We start from the raw sequence: 19,544 nt of genomic DNA on the forward strand, positions 1-19,544 counted from the left end.
CTCTCCAAACATTTTGATCTGTATAACCCCAGAAACATTCACATTGAACCTGGAGGAGGAGAGAAGCCACCATAATGATTGAGATGGAATTTCCTAAAAGCCTAGTGAGAAGGGCCTCAGAGCAGATGAGATTGAATTAGGGAACAGAAGAAACATTTGAAACTTTACACCCTAGGTTGTGCATCAAAAGTTTCTCACATTTCTTACAGTTCCCTGATGTGTGTTATTGTCAAGTTGGGTCAACCTCTTTGTGATGTTAGTGATCTTAGGGAACTGAGAAAATGGAATTTTTTACTCAGCTTTATCCTTTACCGTCTTTTATTTTTCCCTTCAAAATTTTTTTCTTTGGAATATAGTAGACAGAGGGGCTTGGGAGAAAAGTCGATTTTTTTAAGAAAAAAATACAGCCATTCATTTGCTATCTGCTTCCACTTCCTGAGCTCTCTCTAGGACCTTTGAATGATAGGCCAAGACAGTAAGTCCCGGCAACAGGAAGTCAGTTGGAGAAAATATACCATGGACATTTCCCTCTGCCTGCTATTACTACCACACTTAGTCCTGTTAAAGAAAAGATAAGGACAAAGAAACCAAAGAGTGGAAAATTGTTCAATGCCAAGCAGAGAACCTGATTTAGCTGTCTGCACTCTGAAGAATGACGTTCCCAGGAGAAATGAGCAAGTCTTTCAAACCATGTCCTTAGGAAAATCTTCAAGTGTCCGAGATGGGCAGGCGATCCCCGGCTTGTCAGTCAAGCTGTGTTACTGCTAGAGGGCACTGCTGCTGCCTGGATGGCGTACCCGTGGCGCAGCAGAGTCCCAGTTGTCATTTGCTCCTAAATCACATCAGGTAGCCATATCAGGGGTCAGGACTATCTCACCATAACATTGTTCCTAGCACAACTACCACCTCATGCTTGATGGACTGTCTTTCATCAGGACATGTTCACATGCATTACCTTATTTGGGGTGAGGGAGGCAGAGAACCCCATGCTCTCAGTTTCCAGATGAGGAAGCAGAAGCTTATTGAAAGTCCAGTAACTTATGTAAGACTGTTAATGACTAAGAGAAGAATGAAGAGGGACAAAAATGACTGAGCAGGACTGAATACCAGGCATGATGGCTGAATCATGTCTCTCCATTGAGAATTTCAAAAGGCACACATGAGGAAGAGTGTCCATACCAGAGATTTCCGTATTGAATTATCTAGTCATTATTATCTACCTTAGGAGCAGTAGAAATACTTTCTTTGGAGTAATTAACTTTTTACATGGTAAAAAAAAAAAAAACACGAAAAGCTTAAAAAACTGTTTTATTATAAAAATAAAAGCTTAGGAAATGTAGTTATCTGCACAAACTTTAATCCTTTAGTAGAAAACTTAGAAAACATGGGGGACAAATGAGGAAATAGAATAGGTACCCACAACACAAAGGGTAACAGTAAGCTTTCCAGGGTTTTATCTACATACACGTGTGTGAGTGTGAGTGTGTGTGTGTTCACGATTGGGATCACACTACATAGGCATTTTATGCGAGATCTTTTTAATTTAACCTGATGTCCTAGCATGGCACCTGTTTTTATCTGGTAGGGCAGCCATAATGAAGTACCGCAGACTGGGCGGCTTAAACAGAAATCTATTTTCTCAAAGTTGTCAAGGCTAGAGTCCAAGGTTAGGTTTTCTTTAAGGTTGATTCTTTCTGAAGGCTGGAGGGAGAATCCATCCCATGCCTCTCTCCTTCCTTTTAGTAATTTGCCAGCAATATTTTGTATTTCTTAGCTTATGGAAACATAGCTCCAATATTCCCATAGTGATCTCCCTCTGTGCAAATTTTCCCTTTTTTATATGGACACCAGTCATGTTGGATTTGGCTTCCACAAAGCTCCATCATAACCACATATTAACCGATTGCATTTGCAACAACCCTATTTCCAAACAATCTCACATTCTGTGGTACTAGGGATTTGGACTTCAACATATAAATTTGGGGGAACACAGTTGAACCCATACAACACCATGTAGCATTAAGGAATCCTTGCAACTTTCATTTTCATTGGAAAGAAAATACTTCATTGTACTAATACAGTGGCATTTATTCAACCAATCCTCTATTGTTGAATATTTGATTTGTTGCTTTTATTGTCCTGTTTACTTAATGCTGCTTATGAAACTTTTGATGATTCGTAATGAGATCGCTCCCATCTCAACATGAATGGGTCCATTGTGGCATTTCAGCTAAAACTTAATGACCCAAACTCCTGAGAGATACAAGTCATAATACCTACCCTCAGTCTCGTTCCTTTAGCATACGTATAGAAGCCACTCTCTGTCTAAATCAGTGGTCGCCAAAGTGGAGTGCAATAAAACAATATTTAGGGATACAGAAAAAACATTGGAATTACTGTTTCAATTTTCTAGTAGACTAAGTCAATGTCTGGTTTTGTCTTAAAATGTTTACGATGTAAAACTAGGGTACCACATACATATAACTTATAGATAAGTAAATATTCATAGATCGTGGGTAGTTTTCCAAAAATCTTTTCCCAATAAGGATCATACATTGGAAATCACTAGTCTTGAATGTTTATCCGAGGACTTTTCCCCGACAATTCATTAATTTTTTAGCTGTGAGTCACAAGCCAGAACTTAGTAAACTGCATACTTGCCAGATCATTACCTCTGCTTCTAGCCTGAGGTCTCTTTTCTGACTGTGACCCCAGGCCTTTGATTCTTCTCCACATGGCCTTGCCTTGGTTTCTAGCTTGGGTTCAGGAGTAAACCACAAGTAAATAAATAAACAAGTGACCAATGATCCTGGAGAACAGACAGGGAGGTTTAGTTTTGTGCATTGTTAAGAGTCTGCTGCCCTCCTACCCGTTCCATCTCCCATAAGCATCTTCAAAATGAAGAAGGAGAAAAGGACCCACTTCACACCGTCTCAAAGTCTGCCCTAAGCAGTTTGCTGCTTCCCATTTTCTTCTCCCAGATGTTTGCCATTTAGTCACCTGGGCCCATCAAGCTGACAGTAGGGAGCAAATACTTTTCTTGGTTTGTCTTTCTGCTTGCACAGTTAAGAAGTGTGTGCAACCCACATTCCATGACAAGGTGTGAAAGGGTGTGTCTGACTCTACCAGGGACAGTGTTCAAAATATGAGTCTTTAAAACAAAACAAAACAAAAACAAAAACAAAGAGCCTGAAAAGATGTGAAAGAGAATAGGTAGAAACCCACCTTCCTGATTGCTGGAAACCAAACTCATCAGTCGTCTTAAGCTAGCAGAAAAGCAAATTTTAAACCCCAAGTTGCAAAACAAGATGGAATTAGCTTGACTTTAATGCAGATTTATATTCAGGAGTTATTTCTGGCCAAGCCCTTTGCTCACTGTCTCGTAAGTCATGTTGGAATTACTTGTGGTTACTGCTCCATATGGTTTTGGGGTCAAGCCTATGGAAAGCCATCAATATTTTGGGTTTCATCACTTTTGTTTCTACTTATTTATGGAGGCAAAAAAAAGTGTGACCTTTTTGTAGAATATAGTGAAGTCATTCTCCCACTTGGAAGCAGGCCTCATTCTAGAAGTCTGTTTAGAAGTTGTTTAGGGCTATGAATACATTTTTTCCTTGACTTCTAGTCTGAACCAAAAGGGCATTTGTGCTGACATTTTAGTGTATAGAAGAATCATGTAGTGGTACTTGTTAAAAAAGAATTATTCAACCCCACCCAGAGATGTATGGGCTCAGAAGGTCTGCAGGGGGCCTGTGGATCTACATTGGCAAATGAAATCCCCAGGTGATATGATGCATTGAGAACCTTGCTATAGAGGCAGTTTAACCCACAATGGACTGAAATACCAGAGATTTTAGATGAAAAATGGTAAAATGAAAGTTCCAAGCTGAGAGACAATATTTAGAATGGATTTATAAAACATATCTAGAATGGTGTACAATGAAAAGCAGATTTATTTAGAGTAGGATAAAGAGGTACTGATTCATTTATCCTCCCAACAAATACCATTTGAGGTCCTACTTTGAGACAGAAACTAATTTAGATGGGAGGAGCACAGTGATTTGACCCAGTTCAACCCAGTCGTTGAAGGAGGCAGGTGTTAAATCAATGTATCATACTAAATGAATAAATAATCACAAATTGAGGTAAGAGCTCTGAAGAGAAAGTATACCATTCCCAAAAGTGTATTGACTAAGGTTGGAGGTGGGCAGTGGGGGAAAACTTTCCTGAGGAGGATACTTGGGCTGAGATCTAAATGAAGTTGTCTCAGTGATGTGTGATCGGTAGACTGGTTATAGGTGGCTGGGCCGTTCTGAGGGGGCTGTGTACAAAAGGTGTAAAGAGAATGAGGACCTCTCTGGCTGAGAAATGGGAAGAAGGCCAGTGGGGCTGGAACCCAGAAGTTGAAGTGGGGGATGGCAGAAGAGACTGGGGAGGGAGTCAAGGTCCTTGAAGATCCTTGTGTAATGATGCTGATCTTTGGCTTAAAATCATTAAGTGGAGTGACTGTGTGTGTGTGTGTGTGATCACGGGTAGCAATGTGAGCAGATGGCGGGATGGCCAGAGTGGATATGAAATTTGAGTGTTTTTGCAGTGCTGTGAATGAGGTTTACTGGCCTTTTGGACTTGGGTAGAAAAGTGGAAAAGGTGAGGAGAAAACAGATTCCAGAGTTGCTTTGGAGGTTGTTGATGGATTGGGTGTGGGGAGAGGGCATCACAGAAGATGTGTAGGGCTTCTGTCTTGTGCATTGGGTAATGGTTATGCCTATAATTAAAATAAAAATAGTGGAGAAGACCAGGTACTGGGGGGAAGATCATGAGGTTGTTCTTAGACGTGTTGAGTTTGAGATATCAAAGCAGAGATATTTAGGCAGGCTGATGGAGAAACACATCCTGAATTCACTGGAGTAGTTTGAACTGAAGGTACAAATTAAGGTCATCAGTGTCCAGATTATTACTGAAGCTTTAAGCATAAGTAATATTGTGGGATGAGAATTTAGATGAAAAGAGAAGAGGTTCTGAGACAAATCACTGGGAAACTTCAATGTTTATGGCAAGTAGAGGAGGATGAGCTTGATAAATCTGCAAAGGAGTGGCCAGAGAGAGGTTAAGAAGCCAAAATAGAACAAAAAATAACCCAGGAGACTGTGGTGTCATGAAAGATGTGGGAAGAAGGAAGAGTTTCAAGAAAGAAGTAGCGGTCATCACCGCTGAATGCTGCTGTGTGGTCCAGGAAGATAAGGAATGACGACAAGATTCCCTGATACATGAAAGTGGATGTGCTTGGTGGATCCCGCGGGAGCCATTTTAGCGGCATTGGTGGGACTCAAAGCCACACTGGTCTGTCTTGGGGAGCGAGTAGAGGTGAGAAAATGGAACAGTTTCAAGGACTCTCAAAAGGTTAGTATCATCAGTTTTTGTTTGCTTGTTTGTTGCCCTATTTCACTTGAAAGTGTGTTGTTTTCCTTTGATGTCTCAGTAGTGGTATTTCTATTTTGATCAGCCCACCATTAGACTTGCAAAGAGAATAATTAAAGTTAAAAAAAAAACTGAAGAAGAATATAAAAACAACTTCCATGAGAGATTGGACAAGAGTTCCAAGAAAAAGAGAAAGATTGAAAGCGGTTCACAAAGATATGTCTACAGATAGAAATAAAAATAAAAATAATAGAACTATGTACGAGAGAACTGTAGGACACTTCTATTATGTGTGAGGCACTTGGTAAAGCACTTTTAATAACTCATTCAGTAATCATAGCCCTCGGAGTTATTCTGTAGATCAGAGGAATTGGGACACAGAGAGTTTGAGTGAATTGCCCAAGGTCATCTGGGTAAATGGTAGTTGAGCTGGACCATAAACTCTGGTGTCTTGAATCTCCAGTCTTCATAACTAAATGAAGTGAGTTTGGCAAGTAGTAAGTGAGTTCAGAGTGGTACAAAATACAGAAAAAGCAGGGGGACTGACATGGGCTGAATCCCAGTAAAGTGAAGTGAATTGTGACATGGGAAGGATGTGAGCAAATGTCCTAGACTGTGGACTACCAGTCCCTCCTCCTACAGACAGCCTAGCCTTTGCTGGTGATTTTCTTAGAAACATGCCCCACCCCCACTACCCCATCTTTATTTAGGCTTTTAAGGGCAGGGGTTAAATTGTCACATCTCATAGCGTACTCAGTCTTCTGTGTATGGTAGCCCTATGCTTCTGCTTGAACTTAGCATAGTCTGACTCAGCTTTGAGGAGTTAACCCCAGTGATGGGATGATAGGAAAAAATTCCTCTTGATAACATGTCCCCAAAGTATTTTTTTCTCTTGGCACAATGGCTAGCATTCAATACTAGTAGCTATTATATTTATTATTGTAACCTCCTAACTGAGAAGAGGGGGCACACATAGTTTTGAGGGTGTTCTTTTCGATGAGCAACTTGGCCATATCTGAGGGTTTGTTTTTTTTTTTGGTTTGGGTTTTTGTTTTTTTGTTTGTTTGTTTGTTTGTTTTTGGCTTCTTTGGCACTACACTTTAAGAAGGCCTTAGAGCATGTTTAGGGGAAGGTAAATGAATTCATAGTTTTATCATATGAAAAATGATGGAGGGAATTAAGGATGAAAAAAGAAGAAAAGGAACACACTAATGGCAGAAACTTCAAGAAGGTACACTTTGTCTCAATACAAATAAGCAATTTCTAACAGCGCCTTTGAGAGCTGTAACACACTGCCTTAAGGAATAATGGGTTTCTCAACCTTGGATGTGGTCGACGTTGCTACATATATACTTGGTAAGTGATAGCTACGTTGTAGACAAATGTTTGATTCATAAGCTATAGGGAGTAAGTATACGGAAGATGCCTGTTCGAATGGGCACTCAAATATATCTATTGAATAGATGAATAAATTAATGGGAGCTGGAAGCTATGTCCCAGAGAATCTATGATCTCTTATAATTCTTCACATCTTGGGAAATTACAGTAGAGTTTCAGTAACAAGGGATGGTTTTTGGATCCAGATGGGGCACTGCCTGAAGGGATGGGCACTGCCAGCGGGGACACTGGACTTGGCTTTCGTTGGCATGGTGGCCAGGGAAGGATGAGGTATGATGGTGAGGACAGTGGTTACAGCCAGTTGGTCAGCTTCTGTTTTATCTTGAATCACTCCAAGCGCTTGGTGCATAATTACTATAAAAATGTCAGGAAAATACATCCCCACCTCCAAGGAGTATCACCATTGATACATTGAAGGACAGGTGGCCGGGAAGCTCAGGCAAACAGCCACCAGGGACAAAAAAAACAAAATGTACATCCTGGCAAGCAAATGAACATTCATATTAAAACTGAAGTGATTAACCCTGATAATGACCTTGAAAGGATTTTTTCTAAAAATTTTTAATGAAGAAACAAGAATACGAAATACATAGTTGACATCAGCTATCCCACCCGTGACTCTCAGCTAAACGTCTTTCAGCTTTTCTCGGTAGCTCCCTTCTGTTCTAAACGATTCCAGGGCTCTACAGGAATTTATAAATTCTGATGTTGCTGGTTAAAAGTAGCTTTACAAAAGCCTTGTTGATAAAAATAAGAGTGGCTACTGAGTAAACAGTTGTCTTGAATTGTCAAAATATGTCAACACAACTTGATATAATAATACGTTTTGAACTGGTGGGTCAAATCTCAATGCATTAAACAGGTTCTTTTTTCTTCCCGTGGATTTTCTTTGACATTAAATTGTCATGGTGACAGAATAGCAGCATTGCCAAATGTAGTTTTCATGGCAGGAAAAAAATATGAGCCACACGCAGTAAAGCAAACCATGGAAACAGTTCAACTCCACACATCCAGAGCTGACATTCAGATAGGACAAGTCTACTTGCAGGGCTATATATTCTTGTGGAGTTGGCTATAATAAAATGTGTCTCTTCTTTTTCCTTCAAGAGCAAAAGAAAGGAGATAAAGAATTAAGCAAAAAACCCCAAAACAAACAAACAAACAAAACCTCATTGTGGTTTATAATTCTGGAAAGGAAATAAGAACAGCTCTCAAAAGCAGAGCAAAAATGAAATTAAGTAGAAATTATGATAAAGATCTCCTTTGCTGCTTGTAGAATTTGCCCTGGGACTTCAGGTAACCTTTACAAATTTGAGTCTGTCTCATAGTTCCATTCTGACCCACTGTTCAGGAGCAGGAGTTTTCTGGAAGGAGTTGCTTTCCTACTTCGTCATCTCCCCTGTCACCTGCTACCAGGGTTATTCCTGGCTCCCTACATTTGCTTTTTCAGAAAGGAAAAATGAGGCAAGAAGGTTAGAACTGGGAAAACTTGTAAGATCACATAGCCTGACTTCTTCATTTTATCCACAAGAAAAGAATGCTTCTAGAAGTTTGGTGGTTATCCCTGCCCACACAGGAAGCTAGTGGCATTACCGTGGGTAAACAGCTAACACTTGTTGCAACAAGGTCGTATTTTTAAGTACTTTAAAAAACGTTAGGTAATTTAATCCTCCCAACAATCTTATGAAGTAGATACTAGGATCTTGATTCTTTTACAAATAAGAATTTGTGTTTCTTGCTTCTGGTAAAAGCCAGGAAGAAGCCAAGCAAAGACTCAAATGGGCAACTATGATGGAAAAAGTCATGATTTTGTTGTTGTTGTTGTTTTTAAGATTTTTATTTATTCATTTGACAGAGAGAGTCACAGCTAGAAAGGAACACAAGCAGGGGGAGTAGCAGAGGGAGAAGCAGGTTTCCTGCTGAACAGGGAGCCCAATGTGGGGCTCTATCCCAGGACCGTGGGATCATGACCCAAGCTGAAGGCAGGCACTTAACGACTGAGTCACCCTGATGCCTAGTCACAGGGTTTTTTGAGGAAGATAAATTTATGCTGCAATTCTTGCATTGGCACTTAACAGCTTTAAGATGTCAGGAAGTTTACTATAGCTCTCAAGCCTGAGTTCCCTCGTCTGTAAAAGAGAGTCATGTGGGATGGTTTTAAAAAGATAGAATTAAAAAAAGAAAAAGATAGAATGAAATTATATATGTCTTAGCATAGTGCCTGGCACTTAGGAAAGGCTAGGTTAACAGTAGCTATCATTTTTATTATCATCATCTTATTTATTTATTTTTTCTATTTCATTCATTCACCCTTGTTCATACATATCATCCTGGTTTATTTTTTTCCAGCTTTATTAAAATATAATTGATATACAACATTGTATAAGTTTAGGGTATAAAATGTGATGATTTGATACACATATATATTTCAAAATAATTACCATAATAAGGCTAGTTAATACAAAAATCACCTTACATAACTACCATTTTATTGTTCCTATTATGCTACTCTTGTAGCAACTTTCAAGTATATAATGGAGTGCTGTTAACTATAGTCACCATGCTGAAAATTGAATCCCCAAAACTTATTCATCTCATAACTGGGAGTTTGTACTCTTTGATCAACATCACCCATTTCCACCACCCATTAGCTCCTGACAACCCTCATTCTACTCTCTATTTCTTTTTAAATTCAGATTTTTTTTAGGTTCAACACATAACTGAAATCATATTTCACTTAGCAGAATTCCCTCAAGGTCCATCCATTTTATTATTATTTTTTAAAAGATTTATTTATTTATTTATTTTTAGAGACAAGCAGGTGGAGGGGCAGAGGGTGAGAGAGAAATCCAAGCAGTTTCCATGCTGAGTACCGAACTCGATGCTGGGCTCGATCCGACAACCCTGAGATGATGACCTGCCCTGAAATTAAGAGTGAGATGCCTAACCAACTGAGCCACCCAAGTGCCCCTCATCATTTTATTATTTTTATATCTCAGTCCTCTGGAGTCTATCTCGAGATTTCCACTAACCCATTTATCATATTGTCCAATATCATCCAAACACCTATACAAATACAATGCTTATGAAGTCTTGAACCCTATTTTTCAGCCTTAGAGTTGCATTAGAGTAAAAGTACATAGCCTCTTCAATAAAAGTAATTAAAACAAATTTTAGTTGTATTTTTTTGTCCTTTGGTTTTTGAGCATCATTAAGGGTATATGTAGTTTCCAGATTTCTTACACTCATTTTATTCTTCTTATTCTCTACTCATACCTGAAAGCAGTTCCTCTTAGTGACTATCTCCCTAATGTCCCTTCCTCTACGTTCCCTATCTATAAACACACAATTATATTATTAGGCAAGGCCACCTTAGATAAAAATGTAAATATATGATCATCAAATTTCAGAGTCTACAGTTTCCTTAAAAATGATGTCATCTGGTCATACTTGGGGGGAAGATGTGAGTTGAGATATGTGGATGGGGATTCATGATTTTAAGTTCTGCCCAAACCACCAATGTCATCCCAGCTCAGCAGTGTGATTTATTCCACATGCAGATTTTTTACTTTTTCTGAGTGGCCAGTAATTATGTCTCTGCCAGTCCCATCAACAACTGTCTACATTTAGAAATGTTAGCCCAGTTATTAATCTACAGGAAATAATAATAAGAGTGTTCATTCATCTGGATGTGGCGTTCTATATTATAAAAAAATTCCCAGGTAAGGTGGATTAAAAGCAGCACATTTTTCTAGTATCAATTGTCCTAAAACTCAAGTGACATCCTATTCCTATAGATTCTGAATCTCATTAATGTTGTAACTGTGCCCAAAGTTATTCCAAAATATATAACGTAGGCTCTGTTATGGGAGCTCTTTGCTAAGGTTTTGGAAGATACTGGTTTAGAGCTTGGAAGTGGAGGTAGAAGATGTGTGTGGGGGGCATGGGAGGGGAAGAGGAATGATGCTGAAAAACACCTGGAAAGTGACTTCAGATTTTAAATTTCATGAGGTCAGGGATACTTTATCGTGCAGAATTGTTCCACATTTTCTTTCAACTCTATAACTGGATAATGTTGATGATTAATTCTTTTATGCTTCTTCTTGCATCGAAAAGAGTTGGTTAGTGGAGCCAAGCCCTCTTTATCCCTGATTTCAATAGAGAAGACCACCATAATATGGAATCAATAGTACATAATGGTTTATCTTCTAAGATATAAGAACTCAAATTTATTTATTCATTCATCTATCCATTTATTCAACAACTATTTGTGGAGGACACAATATGATCCACCAAGAACTGACCAGGTTCTAAAGGACTGACTGCCACAAACCAAGCAAGATAATGCTCATTCATTTTAAAAGAGGACTAGTCATTTCTAATAATCAGAATGCTTGGGCATGCCTGCCCTGAGACAACCCAAATTTGTCAGAAGATTGCTTGGACAATGTGGAATCAGAACAATGATGTCATCTGCCTTTGTTTGTTTTAACAGACTATGGAATAGTCTGAAATACATACCTCTACCATAGCAGCAATGATTACATTCAATTAATATCCGTTCTATGAAACTTATCAAATAAGTGTTATAAGCCCAACACTGTATGAGGTACTGAAAAAAATAGTCTAGTATTTATTGAGCACTTACTGTATACCACTCAATTTTACAGATCCAGCAAATTAGGTATAGAGGAGTTATGTGAGCCACCCAAGATGACACAATGTTCCTTATCTGTTCCTTCCACAGTTTGGTGATATCAGATAGCCTTCCTCTCTTTGGTGCCTCTCCTTACCTACTGGCATCAATCCTGATACCAGTGAATGGCCGTTTAGTGACCTAACACTTAACATCATAGGGCTTTTATGCTGTCATTTCCCCAAGATTAAAGACTTGAAACTGGGGCGCCTGGTTGGCTCAGTGGGTTAAAGCCTCTGCCTTCGGCTCTGGTCATGATCCCAGGGTCCTGGGATTGAGCCCCACATCAGGCTCTCTGCTCAGCGAGGAGCCTACTTCCTCCTCTCTCTCTCTCTCTGCCTGCCTCTCTGCCTATTTGTGATCTCTTTCTGTCAAATAAATAAATAAATAAAATCTTTAAAGACTTGGAACTAAAGACAAAGAGAGCTGGGTTTAGTATAAAAGAAGGCTGATATTATAGATTGAGCACCAGTAGGTCTTGGTGTTTATGTTTTGTTTCAGTGAGTTTGCAGTGAACTAGCAAGCCATTCTTCTGTCTTCATCTTTCCCCCACCTCTCTCCTTTGCTTTCCTCTCTTTCTCCAGAAGATGGTATTTGCAAGACAGTTGGGAAAGATTACACTTAGATATATGGCCTGGGAAAGGAAGGTTTTCCTCTGTGTTGGGCCTTAATGTAAAGAGAAGATCATGATCTCCATAGTAAGCTTCTCTTTAAAATGCTAGGTGACTGACCATGTTCTACAGGCAGAGCTAGAGAGTTTTGGGAAGTGAGCCAGGTGGCAACAGGTCTGGGGAGGGGAGCATCACAGGCTAAGTAGATGTGAGACTGGACTTTCTTAAGGAGCAGGAAGCACTGGCCCACAGGTAAGACATACAGATCCTATTGACCTGGGCAAATAAAAGCACAAGATTGACTGACATGGAAGACTTAAGAAGGTGAGAACATAGAAAATCAAATATAAGGTAGAAAAAGCATAAATACAACCAGATTAAAACAATTAGTACATGCCACTCTTAAAGATTCTTTTTTTAAGATTTTTTTTTAAATTTATTTGACAGAGATCACAAGTTGGCAGAGAGGCAGACAGAGTTGGAGGGAAGCAGACTCCCCACTGAGCAGACAGCCTGATGCGGGACTCAATCCCAGGACCCTGAGATCATGACCTGAGCTGAAGGCAGAGGCTTTAACCCACTGAGCCACCCAGGTGCCCCAGGACATGCCACTCTTGATCTTGGGGTTGTGAATTTGAGCCCCACATTGGGGGTAGAGATTACTTGGGTATTATGGAGGGCATGTATTGAATGGAGCACTGGGTGTGGTACATAAACAATGAACTTTGGAACACTAAAAAAAAAATTTTTTTTAAAGAAAATATGAAATAAAAACATTATGAAATACCAAAAAAATCACTTTTAACATTTATACATGAGGATGTTTTACAGTTAAGAATAATGTAAAATCATATTCATTGTCTTGTTAATGGAGACACAAAATATTGGTAAGAAGAAAGCTGAAAAATAGTATAGTGTGTACGACTGCAAGATTTATGAAAAATGTGTGTATGGAGCAGGCTGGTTGTAACATGTTATTAGTAATTTTCATTAGGTGATGATATTGTGGATGACTTTTAATTTCTTCTTCACACATATTGGAATCTTCTGTAATACATTTATTTATATTTTTAGAAATGTTTTTATTTTTTCAAAAGATTTATTTATTTATTTTTCAGAGATAGAGAGAACGAGAGAGGGAACACAAGTGGGGGAGTGAGAGAGGAAGAAGCAGACTTTCCGCTGAGCAAGGAGCCTGATGTGGGGCTCGATCCCAGGACCCCGGGTTCATGACCTGAGCGGAAGGCAGACGCTTAATGACTGAGCTACCCAGGCACACCTATTTATTTATTTTTTTTAAAGCTTTATTTATTTTAGAGAGAGAGAGAGGGCAAGTAATGAGGGGGTAGAGGGAGAGGGAAAGAGAGAGAAGCAGACTCCAGACTGAGCATGGAGCCCCGCATGAGGATTGATCTCACAACCCTGAAATCCTGACCTGAGCCAAAATCAAGAGTTAAATGCTTAACCGACTAAGTCACTCAGATGCCCCTTTATTTTAAACAGTGGGACCCCAAAAATAAGAATTTTGTCAGTGATTCTGTACTAAAAGCAGGAAGCAGTTTATAGCTGTTAAAATTTGGCCACTAAAGATGTGGGTTATTTTGGTCTCATGACAGATGTTTATAGAACAGAATGTCCCAGCCTCTTGTAAGTCAGACCAACAGACTTTGTACTTTGCACACTGTAGTCTGCTGTGAGCATGAAGAAAATCAAAGCTGAAAAGGAATTTAATTTATCATGACGGTGAAGAATTGTGGTGTACCTGGAAGATGGATGTTGTGAGAGATTCTAGTCTCTAGACAGTGGGGAAGCCAGACAAAATGCTGAGAAGTTGTTGACAACCCACACTGGTCCCTTGCCTACTCTACCTCTTCCCTAGCTCTGGCAGACCAGAGGATTTAAATTCCTTTTCAACTTCTTCGACACCTTGCACTACTCCTGATCCCTTGTCCCATCAGCCAAAGCAGAGCATTTTGACTGGGATTCTTTGAGAGTCACTAACATGAAAAAACACTGATTTTAATTACTCTCTTCCAATGGTCACCATTGACCCTTGCCCATCCCTCTGTCATCACAGAGCCTCCCCTCAGTTCTGACCACTTTGAATTCTATCTACACACTTTTGCTAGGGCTCAGTCACTTCTGTCAGGTTCTCCTTGGAGTGCACGTTCCCTCAGTTTCCTCACTGTACCAGTTCAAACCATGCAACCATTACTGCCTCTCCCTTTATCCTTTGCTTCCTTGCCTCAACCCTGCTTCCCACTTCCCACCCCCCATCCTCCACTCTTGTGCCAAAGTTTTCTTTTAAAAACAACTGTTCATGCCACTCTTCTCCCCAATATCTAATACCTTATGGTCCTCTGTGGGATAATCCAAATTCCTGTGCATGACCTCAAGTTATATTCCCAATTTCTTTACCCATGCCACCCCTTCCTCAGAGACTAGCTCCTGTAACCTCTATCAGCCCTAGCAGACATGTCTGGTCCAGAAGAAACGTATCCTCTTTCCCTGTGCCTTTGCTAATGCTGTTCCCTTTGCCTGGACTAACCTCCTGTCTTTCTTAGCCTAAAAAAAGCTTCTGATCTTTAAAGCCTTAGCTCAGTTGTTACTTCCTCCTGGAAATCATAAATATACTACCAAATTTATAGTTGCTCAAGTATGTATATTTGCTCTGAGAGCACTTTGTTCCTAGGTATGGTGTGGCTTTTACCATTATTGTATAAGAATTCAGGGGTCCTTATGTGTAAAACAGAGGTAATGGCAGTATTTTCCTCAGAGGGCTGTTGGAAGGGCTAAGGGAATATAATTATCACAGTCCCTGTTCCGCAGGTTCATGTAAGCTAAAGAAATAGCTGCACAGTTAGCGGAAGGCAAGCGAAGAGGCCATGAGGCAGTAGGTCCTTGAGAAGTTACCAGCAAGCAAAAGCCATACTTAGGCAAAATCCAAATGATAAATGCAGTAAATTGTGAGATAATTTACTGCTGGTAGCAGGAATAGTAAGCAGATGTGGAGGAATCCAGGACCCTAAGAGCAACTGCTTTGTTACCTCTGCTCTGATAGATCCTTTTCCCAACCTACTTTCCTGGTCCCATCGAGGACCAGCCACATAATTTGCATGACCCAGTGAAAAGTGAACATGTGAGATTCCTTGTTCAAAAATTACGAAGGATTTCAAGACAGCAGCCTTATTATATTAAACCAAATGAGTGTCTATTAGTAGTTTGATGAGAATATTCCTCCTTTAAATCTTGTTCCCCGGGATGCCTGGGGGGCTCGGTCAGTTAAGCATCTGCCTTCAGCTCAGGTCATGATCTCAGGGTCCTGGATGGAGCCTCGCATCAGGCTCCCTGCTCAGTGGGGAGCCTGCTTCTGCCTCTGCCTACTGCTCCCCCTGTTTGTGCTCTGTCAAATAAATAAAATGTTTTAAAAAAAAATCTCATTCCCCTTCATTTGTAACTAATCTGGCTTTGAAGTGGGGACAACATGTGGTTTCTTTGTAACTCTCATGGTATTTTATTTGTAACCTTGAGGCACTTAGCACTTTCTATCTTGCTAAGATGGATAGCGACAGCCCTATCTTCCCTCCTGGCCAGTGAGTTGGGTTTTTTTGTTTTTATTTTTTGGAGGGTTTTTTGAGGGTGAGTTATTTTAAAAGTCCGTCTATATCTGATTTATCTTTGTCGCCTCCAGCCTGCTTATATCCAGCACACTTGGTTGTATTAACTAGTAAAGGAATTTAACTAGTAAACTCTCCTGTTTCAGAGCAGGTTACCAAGAATAGTTAGTTACATAATCAAGGACAAGACTGAGTTATCTTGGGATAATTCCTTCACAAAATATGCCCCTGGTGTTAGAATTATCACAGTCAGGCGTGTCCCTCCAATAAGGGAGAAATAGCAGTCCTTGTGATCACAGAATCCTCACTCATAGACATGAATTTCAGTAATCATAAAAAGAAATTTTTTGAACCCTTGAGTTGGTAATAGGTTTTATCACGTTTCTTAAACACTTCACTTTGTGCCAGGAACCATACTGAATATTTCATGTACATCAGCTTCCTCAACTTGATTCTCACTGTGAACACAGGAAAGGAGGCACCATTGTGCCCATTGGGCAATAGAAATAACCATCGCTTAGAGCGCATTGGCCAGAGTGATTAAAACAGCGGATGGCACAGCCATGAGCATTTGTCCACACATCTGGTGTCTGTTGTTTATTGTTTCATCAAATTTTGCTGAACCTCTCAGAGTGGCCCTAGACAAAACAATATCTACTCTCCTCTTTCCCTCATCTGAAACCTTTGTCCTAGCCTTTCAGGGACAAACACCTCCCCCACAGGTAGCCATTACCAACATGCATTCCCATCACTCCTGTTATTCAAAGGAAAAAACAAAATAAAACAAAACATACTCTGTGCTAAACTCAGTAGAGATTCCTAGTATTTGACTTAAAAAGAAAATGTCCAGAATATGCATTTAATCAGAAGCACAGTGCTCTGAAACCTTTCCTATGCAGTGACCCTAAAGGCAAAGGAAGGTGGTCAGTCACTACAAACAGAAATTTTCCTCAAGTCTTACATATTATTTATAAAATCTATGATAATCTTGTGTTCTCCATATCACATTTACTTTGGTATTAAATTAAATTTACTTTCATTCAACTTGATTAGAATATAAATCTTATTAAATTATTTAACTCTATATCCCTACCCATCCCAAATCTTTCAGTAAAGATGGAGCTCTTAGAACACCAGCCATTTGTCCTATGGTTCTTATATCCGCTGGCTTACCACTGAATCCTGTACTCTTGTTAATTGAAAAGTAATAAATTAATACACTGTGAAAGGCAGAATTAGGGACCAGAGAGGAAGTGAGTGATGGCGGGAAAAGAAGTTTTCCCTGTGGGTCACAATTCACACTCTGATGGCCCACTTTCCTGGAGATGCCTCTCCAGGTGTCAGAATAGTGCACCAAGAAGCAAGAGCAAGGTAGATACCAGTCCTACTGTCTGGGCTATTGGGTACACACCTGGCATTTGGGTTGGGATTGAGCTGTCTTGCTTAAAAAGACACTGGCAGCTGGAAGATGTCTAAAGGGAGACTCAAAACCATTGCAAACAGTATTAGCCAATACTACTGAAGCACTAAAAATAAGCTAGACATTTGGTAATTTAAAATATATATATTTACATATAAATATAATTTTATATAGCTATAACCTTATTGAATATGTACAGCAGCCTTTTTGAGGTATTGTCTAAATTTTACAGATGAGAAAATTGCAGCTCAAAGAGACTGAATAGCCATACTAATGGCTGGTAGATGATGTGAAAACATTGTTAGTTGCCTTCTCCATGATCATTCCCTCTTTTCTTGCTAACAGAGCCTGATTGGGTTCATCCTCCCCTAAGAGTCCATGTCTTTCTAAAAAGGCTGAGTCCCTCTCCAGGGCCATTGGGAGTAAAGGGAATGATGAGCCTTAATCAGTTTAAGCCAGTCATGAGCATCTCATCATCTTTACCAAATGATTGGTATAGACACTGGCAAAGAGATGTGAGAAGTCAGAGGACTAAGTTTGAAGAAGTTTCCCCTTGCTCTTTTTATTTTTTTAAAACATTATTTATTTATTTAGAGAGTGTGAGTTGGGTGAGGAGCAGAATGAAAGGGAGAGAGAATCTCAAGCAGACTCCGCACTGAACCTGAGAGCCCCCCATGGGGCTGGATCCCACGATCCTAAGACCATGACCTGACCCCAAACCAAGAGTCTGCCACTTAACCGATTGAACCACCCAGGCACCCCTCCTCTTGCTCTTAAAGTGGCAAAAGGGATGTTTCTTTTTATGCTTCTGGATGTTGTCATCTTTACGTTGCACTGAGACCCGTGGTGGTCCTTGTAAAGGATCCAGATGATGTTAATTGCTCTCAGAGGCTTTATCATTTAATCTCCGGCAGCAGATGGAGTGATAGCTGATTCCTCTAATCCAGTCAGGGATTAGGCAGAGTTAAGACTGGCTGTGGTTTCTCAAAGGTTCTGTCCACCTCTAATTTTCTTCTGTACCTAAAGGATAGTTTTTAAGATCTAACCAAGAGGCTCGTATGTTCACTGGGGTACCTTCCCCTGGTGGTCTTGAACTTGAATCTTCATGTACATTGCAGGGGCACTGCCAAAAACTCCTCTCAGCTTTTCAGCAGATTTCTTCATGGGTGTTAACCTAATAATGCCCTTGACAGCTCCAGAATTTGACAAATGTCTTAGGGAGAAAATAGCCAATGAATTACACTTAGTGCTCTGCCCTACTGTTACTACCTGGCTATCAGCCCTTCAAATCTTTGGTTTTGTCTTTCCCTGAGACCACTAAAGGTCTCTGGTTTCTCCATCCACCAGCAGCAACCCTGTGCTTAGGCCAGTCCAGGTGCATCGCCTCTTGCCCTGAGCCTGGATTTGGCAAACATCTCTCAGAACAAAAGAGGCTGCAGAAGTCAGCACATCTCTCTGCAGTTCTCCTTGCTCTAGAATCCTGTGCCCTCAAATTCTGGTTGTATCAGCAACTCTTTGATGCCTTTACACATTAGAGGATTTTTGAAGTTAACTCTATTTGGTTTTTCTCACAGGGACCACTGGCAGCTGCAAGCTTGACCATGCCTTACGTGTTTTTAAAAAGTAGATGATATAAAAATGACAATCTTATAAATTTTTATAATTATAGATGTTTTCAGTTGCACAGAAAGAATAGTTGAAAGAGTAGTAAATCATATATCTATCACTCACATTGAAAAAATGTTGCCATTTTGCTCTGTTTGCTCTGTCATCTATCAAACTATTACTGAACCATTTTAAAGTAATTTGCAATCTCATGACAGTTCCATTACAAACAATTCAGCAAATATCTTCCAAAAATAAGAATATTTCCTTATGATACCATATTGCACCTAAAAAGATGAAGTTTTCTTAGGTCATTTGACAACTAGTCTATAATACACACTTCCGTTGTCTCCTAAATGCCCTGTAGAGTGGTTTCATCCAACTATCGATAAAATCATGCATTGGTCATTATGTTTCTTTTAATCTAGACTCTTTTATTCATGGCATTGACAATGTGAAGATGCTAGACCAGTAGAGTCAGGGTAAATACTTTTGGTAAGGACACACATAGATGATCTGCATAGTTCATACTATACCATTTCAAGACCACATGACCTCTCACAGCTTCACCATTAGTGTTGCTAATTTGATCACCTGGTTAAGATCGTGACAGATTTTTTCCATTGTACAAATATGTTTTCCTTTAGTCACTGCCAGATCTTCTGGCTCTGTGCAGATGTCCTATTCCGTGCCCCCCCAAACTTTTACTTACTGGATTTAGTATTTACTGATAATTCTTGCCCGAACACATCTCACTAAAGTTTGCTGTATTTGTAATT

The sequence above is a fragment of the Enhydra lutris genome, unplaced genomic scaffold, assembly GCF_002288905.1.
Source record: "Enhydra lutris kenyoni isolate GAN:26980312 unplaced genomic scaffold, ASM228890v2 scaffoldscaffold40, whole genome shotgun sequence".
Taxonomy (NCBI): domain Eukaryota; kingdom Metazoa; phylum Chordata; class Mammalia; order Carnivora; family Mustelidae; genus Enhydra; species Enhydra lutris.